This window comes from Rhinopithecus bieti, unplaced genomic scaffold (assembly GCF_001698545.2).
Source record: "Rhinopithecus bieti isolate Rb0 unplaced genomic scaffold, ASM169854v2 scaffold_11966, whole genome shotgun sequence".
Lineage (NCBI taxonomy): Eukaryota > Metazoa > Chordata > Mammalia > Primates > Cercopithecidae > Rhinopithecus > Rhinopithecus bieti.
In genome coordinates this window covers 323,831-348,199 of record NW_016807254.1, presented here as the reverse complement: position 1 = coordinate 348,199, position 24,369 = coordinate 323,831, and the positions used below count along the sequence as shown (strand labels likewise).

Sequence of the window (24,369 nt, the reverse complement as noted above, 5' to 3'; positions counted from 1 at the left end):
TTAGATGTTATAAATATTTATGCATTGTTTCGCAATGGAATATTACTTATATTCTAATCCAGAAGGAAGTGTTTGTAATTTACTCAGTAGTTCAAAGCATATTTTATTAAATTATGAGAAATGGGCTAAAACTGATAATCACAGAATACTCAAGCCAGAAAAAGAGTAAAGATTATTAGTTCAATTATAACTTTATGCAGAAGAAAAGTTCAATGCCAAAATAATCCAAGTGACCAATTTAATTTGTTATTGATAGGACAAAAACTAGCCAGAGGTTTCTTGAAGTTTGATGTAGTATATTTGAAAGAATGCAAAATTGTACTTAGAGTCTACGGTAATAGTGTTTCTTGTAACCATTACATTTATTCACCAACAAAAGCATAAAACATGTATAATCAAATATGAGAGTAATAGCATGTTGGTGCCACACTTAATATTGACATTCTTTCTCAAATTAAATCTATCATAGTCAGTGGTTCTCTTCACATTATCCCATATTGGAAGTCATTATTGGTCTCCAGGTATTCATTTTCTTTCTGGTTCAATTTGGGAGGTTATGTCTCTCAGAACTGACCTATTTTTTTTTTTTTTTTTCAGATTTTCTACCGTGTGTGCATAGAAATGTGCATAGTAGTCTCTGAGGGGTTTTTGTTGTTGTTTTAATTTTTTTTTAAATTATACTTTAAGTTCTGGAGTACATGTGCAGAAAATGCAGGTCCATTACAGTGGTATACACATGCCATAGGGGTTTGCTACACCCATCAACCTGTCATCTACATTAGGTATTTCTCCTAATGCTATCCCTACCCTAGCCCCTGACACCCCAACAGGCCCCAGTGTGTGATGCTTCCCATCCTGTGTCCATGTGTTCTCATTGTTCAACTCCCACTTTTGTGTGAGAACATACGGTGCATGGTTTTCTGTTCTTGCATTAGTTTGCTGAGAATGATGGTTTCCAGCTTCATCCATGTACCCACAAAGAACCTGAACTCATCCTTTTTCATGACTGCATAGTATTCCACGGTGTATATGTGCCACATTTTCTTCATCTAGTCTATCATTGGTGGGCATTTGGGTTGGTTCCAAGTCCTTGCTATTGTGAACAATGCCACAGTAAACATACGAGTGCATGTGTCTTTATAGTACAATGATTTATAACCCTTTGGGTATATACCCAGTAATGGGATTGCTGGGTCATATGGCATTTCTAGTTCTAGATCCTTCAGAAATTTCCACCGTCTCTTCCACAATAGTTGAACTAATTTACACTCCTACCAACAGTGTAACAACATTTCTATTTCTCCACATCCTCTTCAGCATCTGTTGCTTCCTGACTTTTTAATGATCACCATTCTAACTAGCATGAAACGGCATCTTGGTATCTCATTGTAGTTTTGCTTTGCGTTTCTCTAAAGAACAATGATGATGAGCATTTTTTCATGTGTCTATTGGCTGCATACATGTCTTCTTTTGAGAAGTATCTGTTCATATCCTTTGCCCACTTTTGCTGGATGTTTTTTTCTTGTAAATTTGTTGAAGCTTCTTTGTAAGTTCTGCGATTTAAGCCCCTTGTCAGAGAGTAAGATTGCACCAGCCCCATGGTTCCCTATTCTCTCTGATAGGTCTGCTCTCGCTTCACTCTGAATGGTAGTTTCTTTTGCTGTGAGAAGATATCCTTTATTGGTTCATTAGAATCCCAATCTTGGTCTCATTTTTTGAGGTCTTGTGTCTGATTGCTTTTCGGTCGTTTGTCTCAGGACATTAAGCTCCTTTGCCCATGCTGAGGTTCTTGCTCGTGGCTACTCCTGTGTTCTTTCTAGGCTTTTTTTATGCTATAGGCTCTACCTTTAAGTCTTCTAATTCCAGTCTGTTGGCAATCTCAATCTGCGTATAAGAGGCTCACGCGAAAAGAATTCCACGATTTCAGCTCTCCTCTACTTATGTACATAAGCCAATTTTTCCCAGCACCATTATTAAATAGCGGCAAATCCTTTCCCCCATTCTTGTTTCTCTTCGGTTTGTCAAAGAATCAGATGGCTGTAGATGTGTGTATTTTTTCTGGGAACACTGTTCTGTTTCCATTGGTCTAATATTCTCTGTTTGGCTTTACTAGGCTACCATGCCTGTTTTGGTTGACTGTAGGCCTGTAGTATAGTTTGAAGTCAAGGTAGCGTGATATCTTCCAGCTTCTTTTTGCTTAGGATGTTCTTGGCATGTTAGGCCTCTTTTTGCGTTGTCCCATATGAAACTTTAAAGCAGTTTTTTCCAATTCTTGAGCAAAGTATTGCGTGGCTTAATTGGAGTGGCATTGTATAATTCTATAAAAAATTTGGCATCCTCGGGGCCAGATGTGAGGCCACTGTTCTTCCAACTAAATATTGATTTCTTCCTATCCATGAGCATGGTAGTTCTTCCATGGTTTGTGTCCTCTTTTACTTTCAACTCGCAGCAGTGCTTTGTACGTTTCTTCCTTGAAGAGATCCTCTCACATTTTCCCTTGTAAAGTTGGATTTCCTAGGTAATTTTATTCATTCTTTGAAAGCAAATTGTGAATGGGAGTTCATTCATGATTTGGCTCCACATCCCTTTTAAGTTGTGTTCCTAGGTATTTTATTCTCTTCATAGCAATTGTGAATGGGAGTTCACTCATGATTTGGCTCACTGTTTGTCTGTAATTGGTGTATAGGAATGCTCATAATTTTTGCATATTGATTTTGTATCCTGAGACTTCGCTGAAGTTGCTTATCAGCTTAAGGAGATTTTGGGTTGAGACAATGGGGTTTCTAAATATACAATCATGTCATCTGCAAACAGAGACAATTTGACTTCCTCTTTTCCTAATTGAATACCCTTTATTTCTTTCTCTTGCCTGATTGTCCTGGCCAGAACTTCCAATACTAGGTTGAATAAGGGTGGTGAGAGAGGGCGTCCATGTCTTGTGCTGGTTTTCAAAGGGAATGCTTCCAGTTTTTGCCCATTCAGTATGATATTGGCTGTGGGTTTGTCACAAATAGCTCTTACTATTTTGAGATACATTCAATAAATACTAGTTTATTGAGAGTTTTCAGCATGCCTGTTGAGTTTTGACAAAGGCCTTTCCTCATCTATTGATATAATCTTGTGTTTTTTGTCATTGGTTCTGTTTATGTGATAGATTATGTTTATTGATTTGCATATTTTGAAACAGCCTTGCATCCCCAGGATGAAACCAACTTGATTGTGGTGGATAAGTTTTTTGATGTGCTGCTGGATTTGGTTTCCAGTATTTTATTGATTTTTGCATCAATGTTCATCAGTGATACTGGCCTGAAATTTTCTTTATTTGTTTTGTCTCTGCCAGGTTTTGGCATTAGGATGACCCTGGCCTCATAAAATGAGTTAGGGAGGAGTCCCTCTTTTTCTGTTGTTTGGAATAGTTTCAGAAGGAATGGTACAGGCTTCTCTTTGTGACTCTGGTAGAATTTGGCTGTGAAACTGTCTAGTCCTGGACTTTTTTTGGTTGGTAGGCTATTAATAACTGCCTCAATTTCAGAACTTGTTATTGGTCTATTCAGGGATTCAACTTTTTCCCGGTTTAGTATTGGGAGGGTGTATGTGTCCAGGAACTTATCCATTTATTCTGGTTTTCTGGTTTATTTGTCTATAAGTGTTTATAGTATTTTCTAATGGTAGTTTGTATTTCTGTGAGATCAGTGGTGATATTCTCTTGATCATTTATTATTGCATCTATTTGATTCTTGTCTCTTTTCTTCTATATTAGTCTGGCTAGCAGTCTATCTATTTTGCTGATCTTTTAAAAAATCCAACTCCTGGATTCATTGATTTTTTTTGAAGAGTTTTCTGTGTTTCTATCTCCTTCAGTTCTGCTCTGATCTTAGTTATTTTTTGCCTTATGCTAGCTTTTGAATTTGTTTTCTCCTGCTCCTCTAGTTCTTTTAAAGGTAATGTTAGGGTTTCAATTTTAGATCTTTCTTGCTTTCTCTTGTTGGCATCTACTGCTATAAATTTCCCTCTATACACTGCTTTAAATGTGTCCCAGGGATTCTAGTATGTTTTGTCTTTGTTCTCATTGGTTTCAAAGAACATCTTTATTTCTACCTTCATTTCATTATTTACCCAGTAGTCATTCAAGAGCAGTTTGTTCAGTTTCCATGTAGTTGTGCGGTTTTGAGTGAGTCTCTTAATCCTGAGTTATAATTTGATTGCACTGTGGTCTGAGAGAGTGCTTGTTATTATTTCCCTTCTTTTGTATTTGCTTAGGAGTGTTTTACTTCCAATTATTTGGTCAATTTTAGAATATGTGGGATGTGGTGCTGAGAAGAATGTATATTCTGTTGATTTGGGGTGGAGAGTTCTGTAGATGTATATTAGATCTGTTTGGTCCAGAGAAGATTTCAAGTCCTGGATATCCTTGTTAATTTTCTGTTTTGTTGATCTGTCTAATATTAACAGCGGGGTATTAAAGTCTTCCACTATTATTATGTGGGAGTCTAAGTGTTGGGGTGATCAGACCCAACACCAGGTCGTGGGGGTTACAAAGTCCGGTGGAGTCAAAGGAATTTGAAGTGACAGTCTGAGAGAGAAAGTGGGCCCAGGGGGCCAATGCGAGTATGCAGGCTGCGAAGGCCCTGAGTTCTGGAAGTCCACACTTTTTATTGGTGATCAAACAAAGAAATAGGTAGTGAGAATGCGGGGGTCAAAAGGGCAAGCATGTGATCTACAGCTGTGATGGTTTAGCATTTCCTTTGAAGCATATGGAACATATTCTGCTACTTGAGGTAATGGGGGGCATGTTCTTCTAGTTTAAGCTAGAAGCAAGGAGTCAGCAAGTCTAGACTCATTTCAGAGGTCACAAGGGGTTTTATGTCCTGAGTCCTGGACATTATGTCAGACATGCAAGCCCTGCCTCAGCCTTTTTCTCAACACTATATCTCTTTGTAGGTCTCTAAAAACTTGTTTTATGAATCTCTGTGCTCCTGTGTTGGGTGCATATATATTTAGGATACTTAGCTCTTCTTGTTGCATCAATTCCCTTTACCATTATGTAATGCCCTTCTTTGCCTCTTTTGATCTCTGTTGGCTTAAAGTCTGTTTTATCAGAGACTATGATTTCAACTCTTTTTTTTTCTTCTTCTTTCCATTTGCTTGGTAAATATTCCTCCATCCCTTTATTTTGAGCCTATGTGTGTCTTTGCATGTGAGATGGTCTCCTGAGTACAGCACACTGGTGGGTCTTGACTTTATCCAATTTGCAAGTCTTTGTCTTTTAATTGTGGCATTTAGCCCATTTACATTTAAGGTTAATATTGTTATGTGAGTTTGTTCCTGCCATTATAATGCTAGCTGGTTATTTTGCCCATTAGGTGATGCATTTTCTTCATAATGTTGATGGTCTTTGCAATTTGGTATGGTTTTGCAGTAGCTGGTATCAGTTGATCCTTTCCATATTTAATGCTTCCTTCAGGAGCTCTTGTAAGGCAGGCCTGGTGGTGAGAAAAATCTCTCATCATTTCCTTGTCTGTAAAAGATTTTCTTTTCTCCTTCACTTAATTTGGGTGGACATAAAATTCTGGATTGAAAATTCTTTTCTTTAAGAATATTGAATATTGGTCCCACTTTCTTCTACATTGTTGGGTTTCTGCAGAGAGATCCACTGTTAGTCTGATGGGCTTCCCTTTGTGGGTAACCCAACCTTTCTCTCTGGCTTCCTTAACATTTTTTCCTTCATTTCAACCTTGGTGAATTTGATGATTATGTGTCTTGGGGTTGCTCTTCTCGAGGAATATCTTTATAATGTTCTCTGTATTTCCCAAATTTGAATTTTGGGCTGCCTTGCTAAGTTGGAGAAGCTCTGGATAATATCCTGAAGAGTGTTTTCCAACTTGGTTCCATTCTCCCCGTCACTTTCAGGTACACCAATCAAATGTAGATTTGATATTTTCACATAGTCCCATATTTCTCGGAGGCTTTGTTTGTTTCTTTTCACTCTTTTTTCTCTGATCTTGTCTTCTCACTTTATTTTATTGAGTTGATCTTCAATCTCTGATATCCTTTCTTCCACTTGATCTGTTCAGCTATTGATAATTTTGTATGCTTCACGAAGTTCTTGTTCTGTGTTTTTCAGCTCCATTAAGTCCTTTATGTTCTTCTCTAAACTGGTTATTCTAGTTAACAATTCATCTAACCTTTTTTCAAGGCACTTAGCTTTCTTGTAGTTGGTTAGAACATGCTCCTTTAGCTCAGAAGAGTTTGTTATTACTCACCTTCTGAAGTCTACTTCTGTTAATTCATCAAACTCATTCTCCATCCAATTTTGTTCCCTTGCTAGCAAGGAGTTGTGATCCTTTGAAAGAAAAGAGGAGTCCTAGTTTTGGAATTTTCAACCTTTTGCACTGGTTTTTCCCCTTCTTTGTGGTTTTATCTACCTTTGGTCTTTGAGATTGATTTTGGTTATTTTTTGTCTTCTCCTAGCTTTGTAGTTGAGATACTTTGCTGTTGTTTCTGCAGTCCCCCGAGGTCTGATGTTATGTTATTAATTTTAAATCTTTGTAATTTTTGAGGTGGGTGTTTAGCACCATAAGTTTCCCTCTTAACATTATTTCTGCTTTGTCCCAGAGATTCTGGTATGTTGTATCTTTGTTCTCATAAGTTTCAAAGAATTTATTGATTTCTGCCTTAATCTCACTGTTTACCCACAAGTCATTCAGGAGTAGGTTGTTTAATTGCCATGTAATTATATAGTTTTGAGTGATTTTCTTAGTATTGACTTAAATTCTTATAGTGCTGTGGTCTGATTCTGTGGTTAGCATGATTTTACTTTTTAGACTTTCCTGAGGATTGCTTTATGGCCAATTGTGCAGTCAAATTCAGAGTATATACCAGTGCACATGAAAAGAATGTATATTCTGTTGTTTTGGGGTAGAGATTTCTGTAGGTGTCTATTAGGTCCATTTGGTTGAGCTCAGGTCCTGAATGTCTTCATTAGTTTTCTGCTCTGATGATCTCTCTAATGTGCTCAATGGGGTGTTGAAACCTCCCACTGTTATTGTGTGGCTATATTCTCTCTTCATAGGTCTCTAAGCACTTGCTTTATGAATCTGAGTGCTCCTGTGTTGGGTGTATATATTTCTGGGATAATTAAGTCTTCTTGTTGAATTAATTCCTCTACCATTATGTAATATACTTCTTTGCCTTTTTGAAATTTTTTGGTTTAAGGTCTGTTTTGTCTGGAATTAGAATAGCAACATCTGCTTTTTTGCTTTCATTTCCTTGGCAGATTTTTCTCCATCCATTAACTTTAAGCCTAGGGATGACATTGTATGTGAGACGGGTTTCTTGAAGACAGCATATCATTGGGTCTCATTTCTTTATCCAACCTGCCACTGCCTTTTAATTCAGGCCTTTAGCCTGGTTACATTCAAGGTTAATACTGATACATGCAGATTTGATCCTGTCATTGTGTTGTTAGCTTGTTTTTATGCAAACTTGTTTGTGTAGTTGCTTTATAGTGTCAATGGTTTCTGTAGTTAAATATGTTTTTGTTGTATCTGGCTGCAGTCTTTCCTATCCATATTTGGCACTACCTTCAGGACCTCTTGTAAGACAGGTCCAATGCAAGGAATTTCCAAAGGATTTGCTTGTCTGGAAAGAATCTTACATGTCCTTTGTTTATGAAGCTAAGTTTAGCTAGATACAAAATTCTTTGTTGGAATTTCATTAAGCATGCTGAATGGGAGGCTGAGGTGGGCAGATCACAGGGTTAGGAGATCGAAACCATCCTGACTAACATGGTGAAACTCCGTCTCTACTAAAAAAAAATACAAAGAATTAGCCAGACATGATGGCAGGTGTCTGTAGTCACAGCTACTTGGGAGGCTGAGGCAGGAGAATTGTGTGAACCCAGAAGGCAGAGCTTGCAGTGAGCCGAGATCATGCCACTGCACTCCAGCCTGGGATACAGAGAGAGACTCCATCTTAAATAAATAAATAAATAAATAAATAAATAAATACACACACACACACACACACACACACACACACACACACACACACACATAAATAATGTTGAATATAGGCCCCTGACATTTTCTGGCTTATAGGGTTTCTGTCCAAAAGTCTGCTGTTAGCCTTATGGTGTCCCATTGCAAGTGACCTTCTCTTTAGCTTCATTTAACCTTTTTTTCTTTCATTTCAATCTTAGAGAATCTAATGACTATGAGTCTTGGGGATGGTCATCTTATGTAGTATCTCACAAGGGTTCTCTGCATTTTCTGAATTTGAATACTGTGTCCTCTCTAGTGAAGTTGGGGAAATTTTCATGGGTGATATAATCTGTATTAGTCAGGGATCCCTAGAGAGAAAGTACTAATACGATAGATGTATATATAAAAGGGAGTTTATTAAGGAATTTTGACTTACACAATCACAAGGTGAAGTCTCACAATAAGTCATCTGCAAGCTGAGGAGCAAGTCAGTCCAAGTTCAAAACCTCAAAAATAGGAAAACAGTGTAGCCTTCAGTCTGTGGTAGAAGGCCTGAGAGCCCCTGGCAAACCATTGGTGTAGGCCCAAGAGTTTAAAAGCTGAAGAACTTGGAGTCCAATGTTCAAGGGCAGGAAGCATCCAGCAGAGGTAAAAGAAGGATGTCAGAAGACTCAGCCAGTCTAGTCCTTCCACATTCTTCTACCTGCTTTTATTCTAGCCACATTGGCAACTGATTAGATTGTGCCCACCCAGATTGAGAATGGGTCTGCCTTTCTCTGTCCACTGACTCAAATATTAATCTCCTTTGGCATCACCCTCACAGACACACACAGGAACAATACTTTACATCCTTCAATCAAATCTAGTAGACACTCGATATTAACCATCACATCCTCCAATATGGTTTTCAAGTTGTTTGCTTTCTCTCCCTCTCTTTCAGGGATGTCAATGAGTCAATAAATTTGGTCTCTTTACATTTTTGCATCTCTTAGAATACTTGAATTGGGTTTTGACTTTCTCCTGAATCTTCTTTCCTGTCCATGATCTGAATTCTATTTTTATCATTTCAGCCATTTCAGCCTTGTTAAGAACCATTGCTGGGGAACCAGTGTGGGTCATTTTGAGGTGAGAGGACATTTTAGTTTTTTGAGTTGCTAGAGTTCTTTCTCTGGTTTTTTCTCATCTGTGTGGGCTGATATTCCTCCAATCTTAGAAGTTGCTATCCTTTGAAAGGGTTTTGTTTTTATCTTGTTTGATGCCCTTGAGGGTTTGATTGTTGTCTAAGGTGGTTTCAGTTGACTGGATTTCTTTCTGGAAGATTTTAGGGGTCTAAGGTTTAGTTCAGCACTCTTGAGCTGTGTGTTCTAACTTTGAGGGAATGATACCAGGCTCCCAGCTTTGTTCTCTGGCCCCTCAAGGTTAGGGATCTGTGGTGCTGGAGGGACTGAGCTGTTTCCAGACAGCAGTCCGTAACAATCCAATAGATAGTGCCAGCGAAAGTGCTTTGTCTGAGTGGTGATAGAAGAATTCATGTTTGTTTGCACATGCCAGCAGCAGTGGCAGCATGGTGGGTTACATGTTCATTGGTTGGGCTGGGATGTTGGTGGGTTTGTGGCTGCTAGCCTCTGTGTGCATGTTTGCTCTGCGGGCAGTTGTGTGAGGGGATGCATGCATACACATATTCTGGCAGAGGAAGGGAGACAAGTCCCACTTGCATGCGTGCACACTGGAAGGACAGTGGGGTGAGTGACAGTGGGCAAGTGAGTGCTGGCAAAGCAGCATGGGGGAGGCTGTGGTTGGGGTAAGGGGCTGGTGAGCTGGTGTGTGTTACCAGGGCTGCTCTGCCAGAGCTCTCTGATGGTCAGGCACAGTCAGCTGATGAAGGAGCTATGATGTGGGCCCCTGGGAAGTACCTTGGTTGACTCTCCATCATTGCACTACAAGTGAGCTCTGCCAGGCTGGGGCCCTGGAACAGACCTAGCTGTGTTTTACTGCAGATGTTCCCACACCATACCCCCTGAGTTCAGCACAGGATAGAGTCCTGCTCCTATCAACTCTCTACACAGCTTTCCCTGCCAGCTCAAGTGTCCATGGGTGTTGTGCTATCTCTGGTTGCCAGGATTCCAGAGGTTCATGGTGAGGGCAGGTTGCTCCTCACCTGTTCAATTCACTCCTTCTCCAAGAGTTGTTAGGGGTCAGGAATAAGTTATAGTGCAAGGTAGCCCTGTTCAGGGTTCCTAGCCTCCTCCTCCTTCAGCCCAGGGTCTGTGTCCTCCCTCTGTCCACCCTCAATGCCTTCCCTCTGAAGATCTGCTCATAGTGCACCAGTTTTCCCTATGTCCCAGTCACTTGGTGGCAGATGTTCCTCCTGAGTGTGTCTAGTCAGGCATCTTTCTGAGACAACCTTCTTTTGTTTTTAAAATCAAAATATGTAGTAATAATGGATTTTCATTCCTACATTGCAACGATTGACAGGACCTAAGTAAAAGCTAATATTGTTTATATCAGGAAGGCTTATTCTAGTTGCCTGCATTCCTCTCTCTCCACAAGTACTTGACATTTTACTGCTGAACTACGTCACTGATTTACATTACTTGCATGACTCTAGACATTTGAGGAACATGTAACATCTGATCCAGAGGAAAGGGAGCCAAGCTATAAAATTCTGGTATTTCTCCTCTTAATGGTGTGATTATCTTTGAGGTGGAGAGAAATGTAGTATACATGCTTTAAGCATTTTCCATTCTGTTAGAAAAGAAAACACAAAACCAAAACCCCAAATTGTTATCATTAAATACAGCTTTCTTAGCTTGATGTTATTAAATTTTTACTTATCTGATCTTCTATTGTCTATTTTGATAATCAGAGAACAGTCTGATTTCTATATTTGTCTATGTGTAAGGAGGAAATACGCTCAACTATTATTTTGTTTATTTCTTGTCTTTGTAAAAGTGAAATAATGACAGCATATTCATAACATTCTTGGTGTTACTTGACTATAGTGAGAGATTTTGCTGATTATTTCCACACAAAATTCCATCTCAAATAATATCTATATTTTATATTGTGAGTTAAAAAATTAGTAATGTTAATATTGTCATCAGTATCAATTTATCATGTATTTTATTAGTGTGATCCTGTCTCTCAGGGCCTGGTTACATTCAAGGTTATGGTTTTACCTGAGCACTTGCAGTGTAGAGCCCAAACTAATGAATTTTAGGTGACAGCAGTATTATTTCTTAACATGTCCCTACAGATTTCTATAGTATCCACGGTGGGGTTAAATCATTTGAAGATGAGGAAAGAAAACTGTTTACCTTGTTTCTGTGTTGAGAATATCAGATGCTGTGGAAGACTGATTGACAAAATGTCTTGTATTGTTCATGCTTTGCATGTACCCCATTTCTGGTATGACTTTGTAACTTCTCCCATCAAGAAGTGAAATCTGTTCCCCACACATGAGTTCAAGCTGACTTTTTAATATGTTTGCACCAAAAGAATGCACTAGAACTGACAGCCTACAATTTTAAGCCTAGGACTGAAGAGTGATTTTATATTTCAATTCTCCCTTGTGAAACCCTTCCCCGACTGTCACAGAAACAGAGCAAGGCACGTTTGGTAGAGGTACAAAGTTCATATGGAGTGAGGTGCTAATCATCTTAGCCAAGATCATTCTAGAGCAGCCAGCTTTAGACAACCCAATAGCTGACTAGAAACATATTAGTAAGCTGTGTGAGATGAGTCAAGTCCAGCCCAGATTGAATTACCAGGTTCAGTAGAATTATCCATGCAACCTATAGACTCATGGGGCAAACTGTTGTAAGCTATTAAGTCAGTAGTTTTCAAAGTGTGATTTAGGGTCTCCTGTGGATCTCCAGCAACTTTTTTTTTTTTTTTTTTTTTTTTTTGAGACGGAGTCTCGCTCTGTCGCCCAGGCTGGAGTGCAGTGGCCGGATGTCAGCTCACTGCAAGCTCCACCTCCCGGGTTCACGCCATTCTCCTGCCTCAGCCTCCCGAGTAGCTAGGACTACAGGCGCCCGCCACCTCGCCCGGCTAGCTTTTTGTATTTTTTTAGTAGAGACGGGGTTTCACCGTGTTAGCCAGGATGGTCTCGATCTCCTGACCTCGTGATCTGCCCGTCTCGGCCTCCCAAAGTGCTGGGATTACAGGCTTGAGCCACCGCGCCTGGCCTCCAGCAACTTTTGAAAACAACTGCAATATCAAACCTATTTCCACAATGATACTAAGATATTATTTGTCTTAATTCTCATTCTATCACAATACACAGGGAAGTTTTTCAAAGGCTATGTGATGTTTGGTATCAAAACAGAGTGGATACAGAAGCAGGTACAACACTCCAGCAGTCTTCTATTGAGTTTTCTATTGAATCATACATGAAAGAGATTAGCAAAAATACAAAGCAGTGCTAAACTTCTCATTAACTTTTGTTTTGTTTAAAAAATGCAGTTATTTTTCATAAAAAATATACTATTCCTGTTACAGATAATGGGTTTATTCTTAGTGGTAGAGGAAATAAATATTTTAAAATTTCTATTTTAGTTTACAATACAGCAAATATTAATGGATGAAAATCCTCAAAACAAAGCCGTTTGGAGTCCTTAATAATTCTCAAGAAACTGATATTCTGAAAGCAAAATGTTTAAGAACTGATGAACTTTTTTTCTGCAACATTTCTTTATTCTGAGTATAGCAGTTGTTTATAGAGAAATCACTATAAGCTTTTCTTAATGACTCTCTCCAAAATGTAAAGAATCAAATATTAGCATCTTTAGAAATCAAAAACATTTACTTTTCTGCTTCAAACCTGCATATTGGATCTATCTAACCAGAGTAAAGTTACTGATGAAAAAACAATTAAAATAAAATTACACACACACACATGTGTATGTACATTATAAGAATCTTTGATTTTGCATGAAGGAAAAAAATCTACAAATACTAAGATAACAATAAAAGCAGAAACCCTGAGAGGTGAAGTAATCACCAAAGCTAGCTTCCTGTGTGAAAAATCCTACCAAACTTTAGAATGTTTGAGATTACATTTTGACTGCTTCACGACGAACAGAATGCAGGAGATAAACCTTGTGGCCCATCCAAAGTGGAAAGTATAATAGAAAATGCTATCCCTCATAAAATGAGAAACAAATCTCATGGAGAAAAAGGGTCTGAAAAGAAATATTCATTCCTGAGTGCTGCCTGGAGAAAATAAAACCAAAACGAAGAACTTACAAAAACACATTAATCCTCATTAAAGATCTGAGATCTGAATGAATTCATGCTATTTGTTTGCTCAAAAATCAAAAGCAAAGAAGTTAGTATAAAATTGGTCTTTGGTTGATATTGCTCCTTAGTGACTGGCAGAAGCAAAAAAATTTAAGAGTAGAACTTCAAGTCTCGCCTCAAAGAATTTTCATAAGTAACATTTTATGTGTGTGCAATCATAGTTAAAACAACAGTGAAAAAACACACACACACGGAAAATAATATTCCATGAGTGTAATTGATCACGAACAACACAGAGTGTAAATAGAATCGCAAATAAAATATAAACTTGGATTGAACATAAGAACAAGAAAAAACAGATGACTGAATTTTTAAAAGACTCAAACAGAATTTCTTAACACAAATGGAATACTCTGTCACCATAAAAAACAAAAGCACGTCCGTTGCAGCAACACGGATGCTGCTGGAGGCCATTATCCTAAGTGAATTAACAAAGGAACAGAAAACAAAATACTCCATGTTTTCAGTTATAAGTGGGGACTAAACATTGAGTACACATGGACATAAAGATATCAGCAACAGACACCAGAGACTACTAGAGCAGAGAGCGTGGTAGGGAGGGAATGAGGGTTAAAAAACTACTACATCAGGTACTATGCTTACTACCTGAGTGAATGTGGTCATTCCTATACCAAACCACAGTGACTCACAGTTCACCCATGTAACAGATCTGCATATGTACCTCATTAACCTCAAGTAATATTTCAAAATATACTAATACAAATTAGAATATTAAAAAAGATTAAATGAAAATATATCACCAATGCAGATAAAATAAGTGAACTGGATATAGTTTCAAAGTAATAAATAATGAAATGATGTGAGAAAAGGAAGAGGTATGGAAAATAAAGAAATGGAAGAGGTTACATTAAAGGACATGCTAACAGAGGAGTTCCAGAATTGCTGGAAACATCTACTGACAGTTTCAAGAAGGCTAACACATCTAAAGTGGGATGCATAACATATCCAGTCATATCACAACCAGTTTCAGATCACTAAAGATTAAGAGAAGACTTTAAAAGCAACAAGAAGAAATGCAAATTACCCAGACAGGTGTAACAACTGTCTGAGTTGTTACAATGAAAACAATTGAGTTTTCATTAATAAATGGAATCCAGGAAGCAATATAATAAACTATTCAGTGGTGCAAGCAAAATTACTGACAATCTAGATTCACGATGGGGGAAATTATTTTTCAAGAGTAAGAGTAAAATAAAAATACTTTCAGATAAAGAAAACTTGACAATTCTTTAGTAAAGGAAATGATAAAGTATATACTTTTAGCAGATAGATAAAGTGTAAAGTCCGATAAGAAATGGTAAAAACAGGAGTAAATGTGTGAGTAAATCTCATATGACTATCTTATAATACAATAATAAAAATTGCTAACTCTTGGAATAATAAAGAAGATAGAGCAAAACTACTCATTAACACAACAATCTGGAGGGCTTATGAGAACCGTAAGATTCTAATGGACTTGTATTTTAGGAGAAAGTTACAAATATTAATTACCATCCTCTGTGTGTGTGTGTGTCTGTGTGTGTGTGTTTGTGTATACCTACACAAGTGCGTGCACTCTCTGAGAGATGCCTTAATTGTATTAGTTGTATTAGAATGTTTTGCTGTTGTTCTCTAACTTGATTTTCTTATATGGTTAGCACATTTCCAAGTTTTAATCAAAGTATCAAGTTACATGGCTTGTACTCAGAAATGTCCAAGAAATGTTTAGAGTTTATCATGAAAACAGTACTATTAAGAAATAGAATTAGGTACATAAAATTGATGAGAAAATATTTTCAATTTAGGAATGTGTAGCTACTCCAGGACAATTTTACTTATGAAATATTTTTGATAATACATTAAAAAAATGTGTAGTCCCTTAGAAAACTACCATGAATGACATCCAATCTCACCTTAAGGAAGAAGCTGTCATAATCTGTGCTGTACAGAAACCGTTGATACCCTGGAAAAAAGAAAGTCTAATATTACTAACACAACCCACTGGTTTCTTGCTGATAAAAGTAAAATAAAAAGTATTCTCTGTAATAATTTGCTGTTTTCCATCTAACTGCATTATGATCGTATTTATAAAATCTTTCTAACTTGACAGAAAAATGTAGACCAAACATTTTAACGTAAGTTATCCATGTATGCATATCATGAAATAGACATACCTTTGTATTAAGTTAAATTTTTCATTAAAAGTATCAAATTAATTATTTGAATTATATATAGCATAATATAAAGATACATACATGTAAGTCTCTTTTAATATCACCATTGATGTCTGTGTTAGTAAATAAATATATTTTAAAATATTCCACTTAAGCATAAAGTTATTTTACTTAAGAATGTATTTCAGTCCATATCACTGAGCTTCACTTCACCAAAAAGGTGCACAGGCTAGTTTGTTACACATTTATCCATGTTATTGATTTTTCCATCACATATAAAGGGTTACAACATTCAAGAGATTGTTCCTGTTACAACAGTATAAATTCATTGCCTGGAACACAGTTTGCTATTGAATGTCTGCCAGACTGTGTTAACAAGGGTATTCAGAAGAAAACTGTGCAGGTATGAGACAATAAGTAAGTGAATAAAATTCTCTAAAGATAACATGCCTCTAAAATTATGTGCATTTTCTTTAAGCAAAGGTAGTTTCAGAAAATAAATATATTCTTATTTTGCATTGCCTTTTTGCACTATACATAAACATATATTTATATTTTTAAAACTTCAGTGCTACTCTGAGGCTATTTAAGTACCTCTGAGTAGAACCAATTATGCTGTTTTTCAAAGTTTGGTGTTATGCAAACATTACTCTTTCAGACAAGAGTCAATTGTGAACATTTATATGCTCTTGAGGCACAGATTCCTCCAGCTCTCCTGATATCTCGCCATCAGCATTCCTCTCTCTACCTAAATGTGCTGTGGTCGGCTTCTGTGGTCAACAACACCTTCACTGGAATTTCCACATTTTGTCTTCTTCCGTAGCTTCCACAGACACCAAGAATAGTTACAATTGGAGACTAACATTTTGAAACAGTAGTAGGTATTTTGGGATTCTCATGTCACATAAACTCATTTTGTAACATGAAGTTATCTTCACAGCCAATTAGTTATATCACAGAACACAGAGGTTAGGACCTAAAATCAGATCTCAGTCATTGGCATGGAGCAGAAAGAAAGCAGGAGTTAAGGAGACCCAACAATAGCTCTCAAGAAATTTGCTATTCAGAAGGCTATAGCAACAATTGGTTGAATCCCATGCAAGCATTGGGTATTTGGTCACAGCAAGGTGTTTGGTTTATGGAGTTTATGTTTTCAATATTATACATTTGGCACATCAATGAAGAGAATCTAAACATTAGAGATGATCATCAAATGATCAGGCAATCAGGAAAAACAGCATTGATTTTGAAAATATTATAACAATGTTCATGACCAGAAGTGTTGTAATGGGTCTTTTGAATCTATTTACTAGTGATGAGACTTTAAATATAATTCAGAATACATTTTAACAGCATCTAATTTTTTACAAAGATTTCACGAATTTTGTGAAAGACTGATGAACAAAATGGAATTGCTGATTTATCTTTGTATGGCTATCATCAATTAGAAACTTTAACACACTGTAGGCACAGGACCTTAGAATTCCATTAGTGGTTTATGAAGTTTATATTTGGCTGATAATTTCTCATAGACACTGATGAAAAATATCATGTACCTGAGAAGAGATAATTAGTGAGCCAGATATTCAGTTAAATAAAAGCAATTCAATTAAATAAAAGTAATTAAGGAAAGATAATTTCATCTGGTTAAATTATATATATTTTTAATAAATAATTTTGTTATCAATCAAAAAATTATATAGATGTGTTCTATTAGGTAGAAAAAGAGTATGAATCAAAAATAATATTTTATTTTTCTAATTATTAATATTTAACAATTAGGTAGTTATCTTCAATTTGAATGAATTTATGATTAGATAATAATAGTTGATTTTGGATCCATTTTTGGTGCCTGTCTCCTTTCTGAAGCCTTATGTTAAAATGGTTAGTTTTTTTTGTACTATTCACATCTATAGCATGACGAAAAATAATTTGAGTCATGTACAAATAATTGTGCTACATAAAATATTTCAAAAAGGTTTTTAAAAACAATTGGAGATATATTTCATTTAGAATTTTCTATAAATTGGCTAATGGAGTATTTTTATTTTCAAGAAATTTCCTAACATTCAAATATCTCATAAATACTACATATGTGTTCCTAAATATATGTAAAATAATACATTGAATCAGGTTGCCCATAATGAAATAACATTTCTATCATTTTTAGATTTTATAATGTAAACTTTGTTTCTGTGTAAAAGGAAAATACATGTTTAAAAAATTTCAGATTAATGGTAATTGATCTTGCTGCCTCAAAAAGAGGCCCAGAATTTTTTCTTTAATAAAAAAGGGTAAGTGACCAAGGCCTTCTACAGAGAGAGTAACATAAAAATTATTTGTTGATTCGTAATGGTTATAAAAAGTTTTCAAGATAATTAAAACCTGACAAGTGAAAGTGAAATTCTTCATAATATATTTTGAATACACGATTCAATAAATTTCAATTTTGAGATAAAACAAATTGTTTCAATCATAATAAATGTCAGGGTATTGCTTAAATTGTTATGTTCAATTAAATAATAAAGAATGGCATACTTCTGTATTATTCTCATAAAGCAATTTTCCTACATTGAGCACATGAACAGCTTCAAGAATCAAATCGACCACACTACATCACCTCAGCAAAATTGTATTTGCAGATTGGGAACACAAAACAAAACATGAAAGAAAATGAAAGACAGAACAGATAAGCTTTCCCTTAAATCTATGCTCATCTGACTAAATCATGTATTATTTCCCTTTTATATATTCTTTGAGCGGGAATCTTACAGGAAAAAAAAAATGAGTTAAACTGACAGTTCTTCACTGTCCAAAGAAACCTACTGGTCAGGGATAATATATAATTCCCAGAGCTTTCATCATTAATATTTTCATGAGTCCTTGCTGATCTGTCCCATCTGGAAGAAAAATTTAATCTTTCATTGTGCAAGCAGTGCCTGCCCGAGGTAATAGATTTCATCTCTATAAGCTGAGTGGTGAAATGCAAACGGCAGCAAAGGTACTAGGAGGCAAAGTGGTTCACTTTATTCTTTTACTGAGTCTGGATGCACTTTACTGGAGTTGCAGAGACAGCCAAGCAAAGCGAAAGATCTTTGGGGAACTACAAGTGTCAATTTCCCTTGCCCAATATACCTCAGCCCTACACATGTATGCCCCACGTGTTCCATCTGACTTTTAAATTGAGATGATTAGCCACAGTGCTTTTTTTTTTTTTTTTTTTTAACATAAACATATACAAGAAGCTTTGGTGATTGGCACATTGGAAAACCATTAGCTGAGTGTTTGACTTTCTGTGTGTGTGTGTGTGTGTGTGTGTGTGTGTGTGTGTTTGTGTGTGTGTGTGTGTACATGAGATGACTAAGAGACAAATTAGCAATTTTTGGACACTTCTAATTTAAAAGGCAGGATGTTCTGTCCCTTGGTTGAGCATGACTTGCCTTAGCTGAACTAAGAACTTTGTGTAGGTTCATCTGTGACGCTGGAGCTGAGTATCTCCTGGGCAGTATTCAAACACAGAAAAGCAAGCAGAGAAAGTGTTATAGAACCCCTTTTCAAAGACATAAACATAGGGACAATCTCTATAATATTGGTCTGGACAATGACTTTTTTTGGGGGGATTAAGACCCCAAAAGCATAGAAAACAAAAGCAAAAAATAGACAAATGGGATTATATCAAATTAGAAAGCTCCAGCAAGAGAAACAATGAACAAAACAAAAACATAGCCTACAAAATGGCAGAAAAAATTGTAACCATGTATCTCATAAGTTAATATTCTAAATGTATAAGGAAGTCAAATAAACTATTAGCAAGAAAACAAATGGCCCAGTTAAAAATGGGCCAAGGACAGGAATAAACATTTCTCAAAAGAAGACATAAAATGACCAACAGGTATATATAAAAAAATGCTCAACATAACTCATTAGCAGAGAAATGCAAGTAAAATTCACAATGAGTTATCACCTGGCCCCTGTTAGAAGGGCTATCACAAAAAAGATGAAAACTAAGTGTTGAGGAGGATATGGAGAAAAAGTGAATGATGGTGGGAATGTAAACTAGTATGGCCACTATGGAAAACAGTATGGCAGTTTCTCAAAAATCAGAAAAAAAAAAAAAAGAAAAAAGAAGTACCTTATGATCTAGCCATCCCACTACTAGATATATAATCAAATGAAATGAAATCAGTATGTCAAAGAGATACCTGCACTCACATGTTTATTGCAGCACTGTTCATAATAGCCAAGATATGGAGTCATCCAGCAATGGATAAATGGATAAAGAAAAACCATTCAGTCTTGAAAACAAGGGAATCCTGTAATTTGCCATATCATGGATGAACCCAAGGATAGTTTGCTAAGCGAATTAAGCCCAGCACAGAGACAGGTATCACAGGTTCTCACTAGTGTATGGGAGTTATAAAAAAGCTGAACTCATAAAAGTAAAGGAGAGTAGAATAGTAGTTACCAGGGGCTGGAGTGGAGGTGTGGAGATAGAGAGATGTTCTTCGAAGGTTATACAATTTCAATTAGACAGGAGAAGTAAGTTCAAGAGCTCTATTGCACAACACAGTGACTATAGTTAATAACAGCATATTGTATACTTGAAAATTGCTAAGACTGTAAAATGATAAGCATGTGAAGTAATGCGTATGTTAATTAGCTCAATTTAGTCATTTCACAATGTATATATTTTAAAACATCATGTTGTACAAGATAAATATATCCATTTTTATTTATCAGTTAAAAAATAATGATACATTAGCTTAAAAAATAAAACAATAACAACAAAAGCCAGAAACACAGTGAGTTTATCTAGTTCATAGGTCCACCATGAGTGAAGTATGGGTCCCTCATTCGGATGAAAAGAAATTTCTGGAGAAATGTATTTAATGCATAATCAGAAAAAACATATTGGTTTTAGAGGAGAATTTTCCTTCATTAAATAATCTAGAATTTAAAACTCCTTGAAACAGTTTCTCTTTTCTTCAGCAACCTTATTTCAATTTTTAATGAAATATTAAGGAGTGTGATTATTTAACATCTTTCTGATCTTTTAGAACATAAGACCCTTTCTATTTTCTGCAAAATTGTATCCCCGGAGTCTTGCACACTGTTGACAAGAAGTAAATATTCAGTAAGTTTTTGTTGAAAGATTTGCATATTTTTCATTTTTATCAGTAGCTTCCAACATGTTCTAACATAATAAGCCTCAACAAGGCTTGGGGTAAGAGTGATGATTTATTCAAACTACAGCTACTAATCATAAATTTACATAAAGCTCTGTGTTAGAAATTGAGTGATACTAAAATGCCTAAGATTAATTTCTGGGCTTCAGAAAGTTAACCGTCTAGTTGAGGGAATAAGATATATGTATAAAAATAATGCCAAATGTGAAATATTAAGTGACTAGAGAATATATGAGCTGAAATTGTACATTAGAGAAAAGAAATGAAAGGGCATTCCTGATAAGGAGAACCACATGAGTAAATACATTAATATCAAAAGTCTGTAAACCATAAATCATATACGTGATGTTGAGGATGATGGAGCTTAGAATGACTGACAAGAGAACACTATCCCTGTCTATAAGAACTATCTACTCCCCACTCTTTAATTGATTTGTCTATTTACTCTTTGTCATAGAAAAGCATGTGATTTCCATGTATGGAAAGGATCAACACTGAATACTCATGTTAGTATAATATTACTACAAACGTATAAGGATTTTTTTTTTTTTTTTCTGACACTCAACTGGCAGCTGGGTGCTTCAAATTTTTTGAATCTTTATTATCCTAAAATGGGTGAGGGTAAAGGGAGAATGGTATCTTGTTTTCATTTGAGCTTTACTTATGATTTAAGTATCTTTTCACGTCTTCATTCTCTCTTTTATCCTCAGCTCTTTTTCCATTCTCCTGTTATCCAATTCATTTGCCTGACTCCTTGGCATCAGATTCCAGGCTATGAAATCACAAGTGGAGCAGATAGTCATTTTCAGGGAAAAGTAGCCATTCATTGATACTCTTTAAGTAAAATGGTTGCTAGTTGTTACTCTTAAATGGCTTGGCTATACCACTAGTTTTAACAAGTTAAAATAAATTATTCCAGGCATTCTTCTGGATAATTTTAATGAGTTCTGCACTCATTAAAGCCCTTATTTTGCCATTAACTTGTTAGCTCTATTATTAGCTAAATTTTGTGCCACTTTGAAAAAAACTATTATTTGAACTTAAAAAGCAGGCCATATGTGAAATGAACGATCTACTTATTTATTTTATTTTGTAAATTATACTTTAAGTTCTAGGGTACATGTGCACAACGTACAGGTTGGTTACATATGTACACATGTGCCATGTTGGTGTGCTGCACCATCAACTCTTCATTTACATTAGGTATTTCTCCTAATGCTATCCCTTCCCCTGCTCCCCACCCCAGGACAGGTCCCAGCGTGTGATGTTCCCCACTCTGTGTCCAGGTGTTCTCATTGTTCATTTCCCACCTATGAGTGAGAACATGCAGTGTTTGGTTTTCTGCCCTTGTGGTAGTTTGCTCAGAATGATGGTTTCCAGCTGCATCCATGTCCCTGCAAAGCACATAAACTTATCCTTTTTTATGGTTGCATAGTATTCTATGGTATATATGTGCCACATTTTCTTAATCCAGTCTATCATTGAAGGGCATATGGGTTAGTTCCAAGTCTTTGCTATTGTGAATAGTGCTGCAATAAACATACATGTGCATGTGTCCTTATGGTAGCATGATTTGTAATCCTTTGGGTACACACCCAGTAATGGGATCCCTGGATCAAATGATATTTCAGTTCTAGATCCTTGAGGAATTTCCACACTGTCTTCCACAATGGTTGAACTAGTTTACACTCCTACCAATAGTGTAAAAGTGTTCCTATTTCTCTACATCCTCTCCAGCATCTGTTGTTTCCTAACTTTTTAATGAATGAATGATCTATTTAAAGTGATAATATAAAAATTTAAAGTTAAGTAGGAAAATAAACATGCTAATATTGGAGAAAATATTTCTGTATTTCCTTGATTTTAAAATCAAAGTAGTTTTCTTTAAAGCTAATATCAAACTAGTTAACTAGTTGAACTTACATTATTTTATTTAAAAAAATTCTTTTATATCCTTTAGACCTCAAAATTTTGAAATTTGCAGATTCCATAATAACGTATTTCTAAAATTATGTAAACTCTTTTAGTAATTATTATTATTTACTTTTTTAGAGACAGGGTCTTGCTCTGTGGTTCAGGCTGGAGTGCAGTGGTGCAATCATGGCTCACTGTATCCTCAAATTCCTGGGCTGTCATAGTATCTATGCTTTTGGTCTTTTCAGTACGTTTCTTTCCAATTATGTAAGTGAATGAAACTCTGCTGCCAAAAGGAAATTCTGGTCAGATCCCTCTTGTTTCTGATCCCTTTACTGGTTTCTTATTGTTTGAATAAATACATTTCTTAGCCATATATTTTACTCCCACCAATAATTCTATCCTGCAACTACACTGAACTACCTGCCATTTTCCAAACACATTTCATGTGAGCTTTCATGCTTCAGTGACTTTGAACATATATTCCATTATCCTAGACAATACTTTGATTAACTGTCACCTCTGCAGGAATGGCTGTGACCCTTATAGCAATCTTGGTCTCTCTCTCTTCTTGGGACTACAATTAGAGGACTAAGTCCATCTTACTTCAATCTTTGTGTGAATGCCAGTATCTACCCAATGCTATAACCTCAAGGGCAGAAATCATAGCATGCCATTTTTTTGTTTGGAATACAGTAGATCTTCAACAATTGCTTGCTAAATGACTAGTATAATAAATTCATATAACATTTTCCCACTAATTGGAGCTTTTAAGGGAAATACTTTAATTCAACAAGATTTCTATAGCAGATAGATCTTTGACTTCTATACACTGCTATTTAAGAAACTAATTTTGATTTGGCAGTTGTTTCTGGATGTCTCAAATAACGTATTAGTATAGACTTACTTAAAAGTAAAGGCTTTTTAAATGTAGATTTTAACCTACATTGCCACACTTCTTTGCTTAATGATTAAATGAACTGTTGCTTAGATTTTTACAAGAGAAAAGAGGCAGTAAATAAAATGCACATTTAATTAACACAGTGAATATTTTTTGTATCTACATATTTTAGTTGTTAATGGGATTTCATGACCTAAATTGACCAGAAAACTGTAATATTATTTTACAACACTCATGCATATAAATGCTATAATAAATCTACTATAAAGAGAGATAATGCAATCAAATTTAAAAGCCTCACCAGAAAGATGACAGTTTTCTTTCTAGTCATTTCTTTGAGTAGTTTGTGTAAGTGGTATAAATCTCCAAAAATCTATAAAATATTTTACAGTCTGCCACATAAAATGTTCAAATTCCTCTCATGACTTCTTTCCACAAGAAAAAATGAACTCAATATTATGCTAATAGTAAAAAATATTTTCCCTAGAAGTTTATATAATATTCAAAAAAGTTTAAAATTAATTATGCCTTACAATTTGCCATTCTTTAAAACTGGGAAATGCTTTAAGCATATTATTTTAATCGACTCATACAATAGTTTTATGAAGCAAGTATAACAATTTGTGATATTAACTTTATCTTTCTCACTGAGAAGTGAAGTCCTAAAAAATTTGGTAACTTATCCAAGGCAACATATATATGACTTCTAGGTTTGCAATGAAATTAACTCATGGTATATAGTGTAGAAAAATGTCTTTCTCTCTTTTGTTGACATGGTGTTTCTATGATTTTAATAAAAAAGTAAAAGTTAATTCAACTCCAACAAAACATGCTTGAACATCTAATTTAACATTTTATTTATCTTTTAGATGTAAAAATGTCTCATCTTTTTCTTTTTTTTTTTTTTT

General features: G+C 35.7%; 1 protein-coding gene across 1 annotated transcript in view; it reads right to left on the bottom strand.

Moving 5' to 3' along the window:
* Positions 1–24,369, bottom strand: part of MGAT4C (MGAT4 family member C) — a 294,007-nt gene that overhangs the window by 61,508 nt on the left and 208,130 nt on the right. The window contains exon 2 of the transcript XR_001887122.1: positions 15,200–15,249. The gene's annotated coding sequence lies outside the window, so the exon portion shown is untranslated. The remainder of the gene's footprint in view (positions 1–15,199; positions 15,250–24,369) is intronic.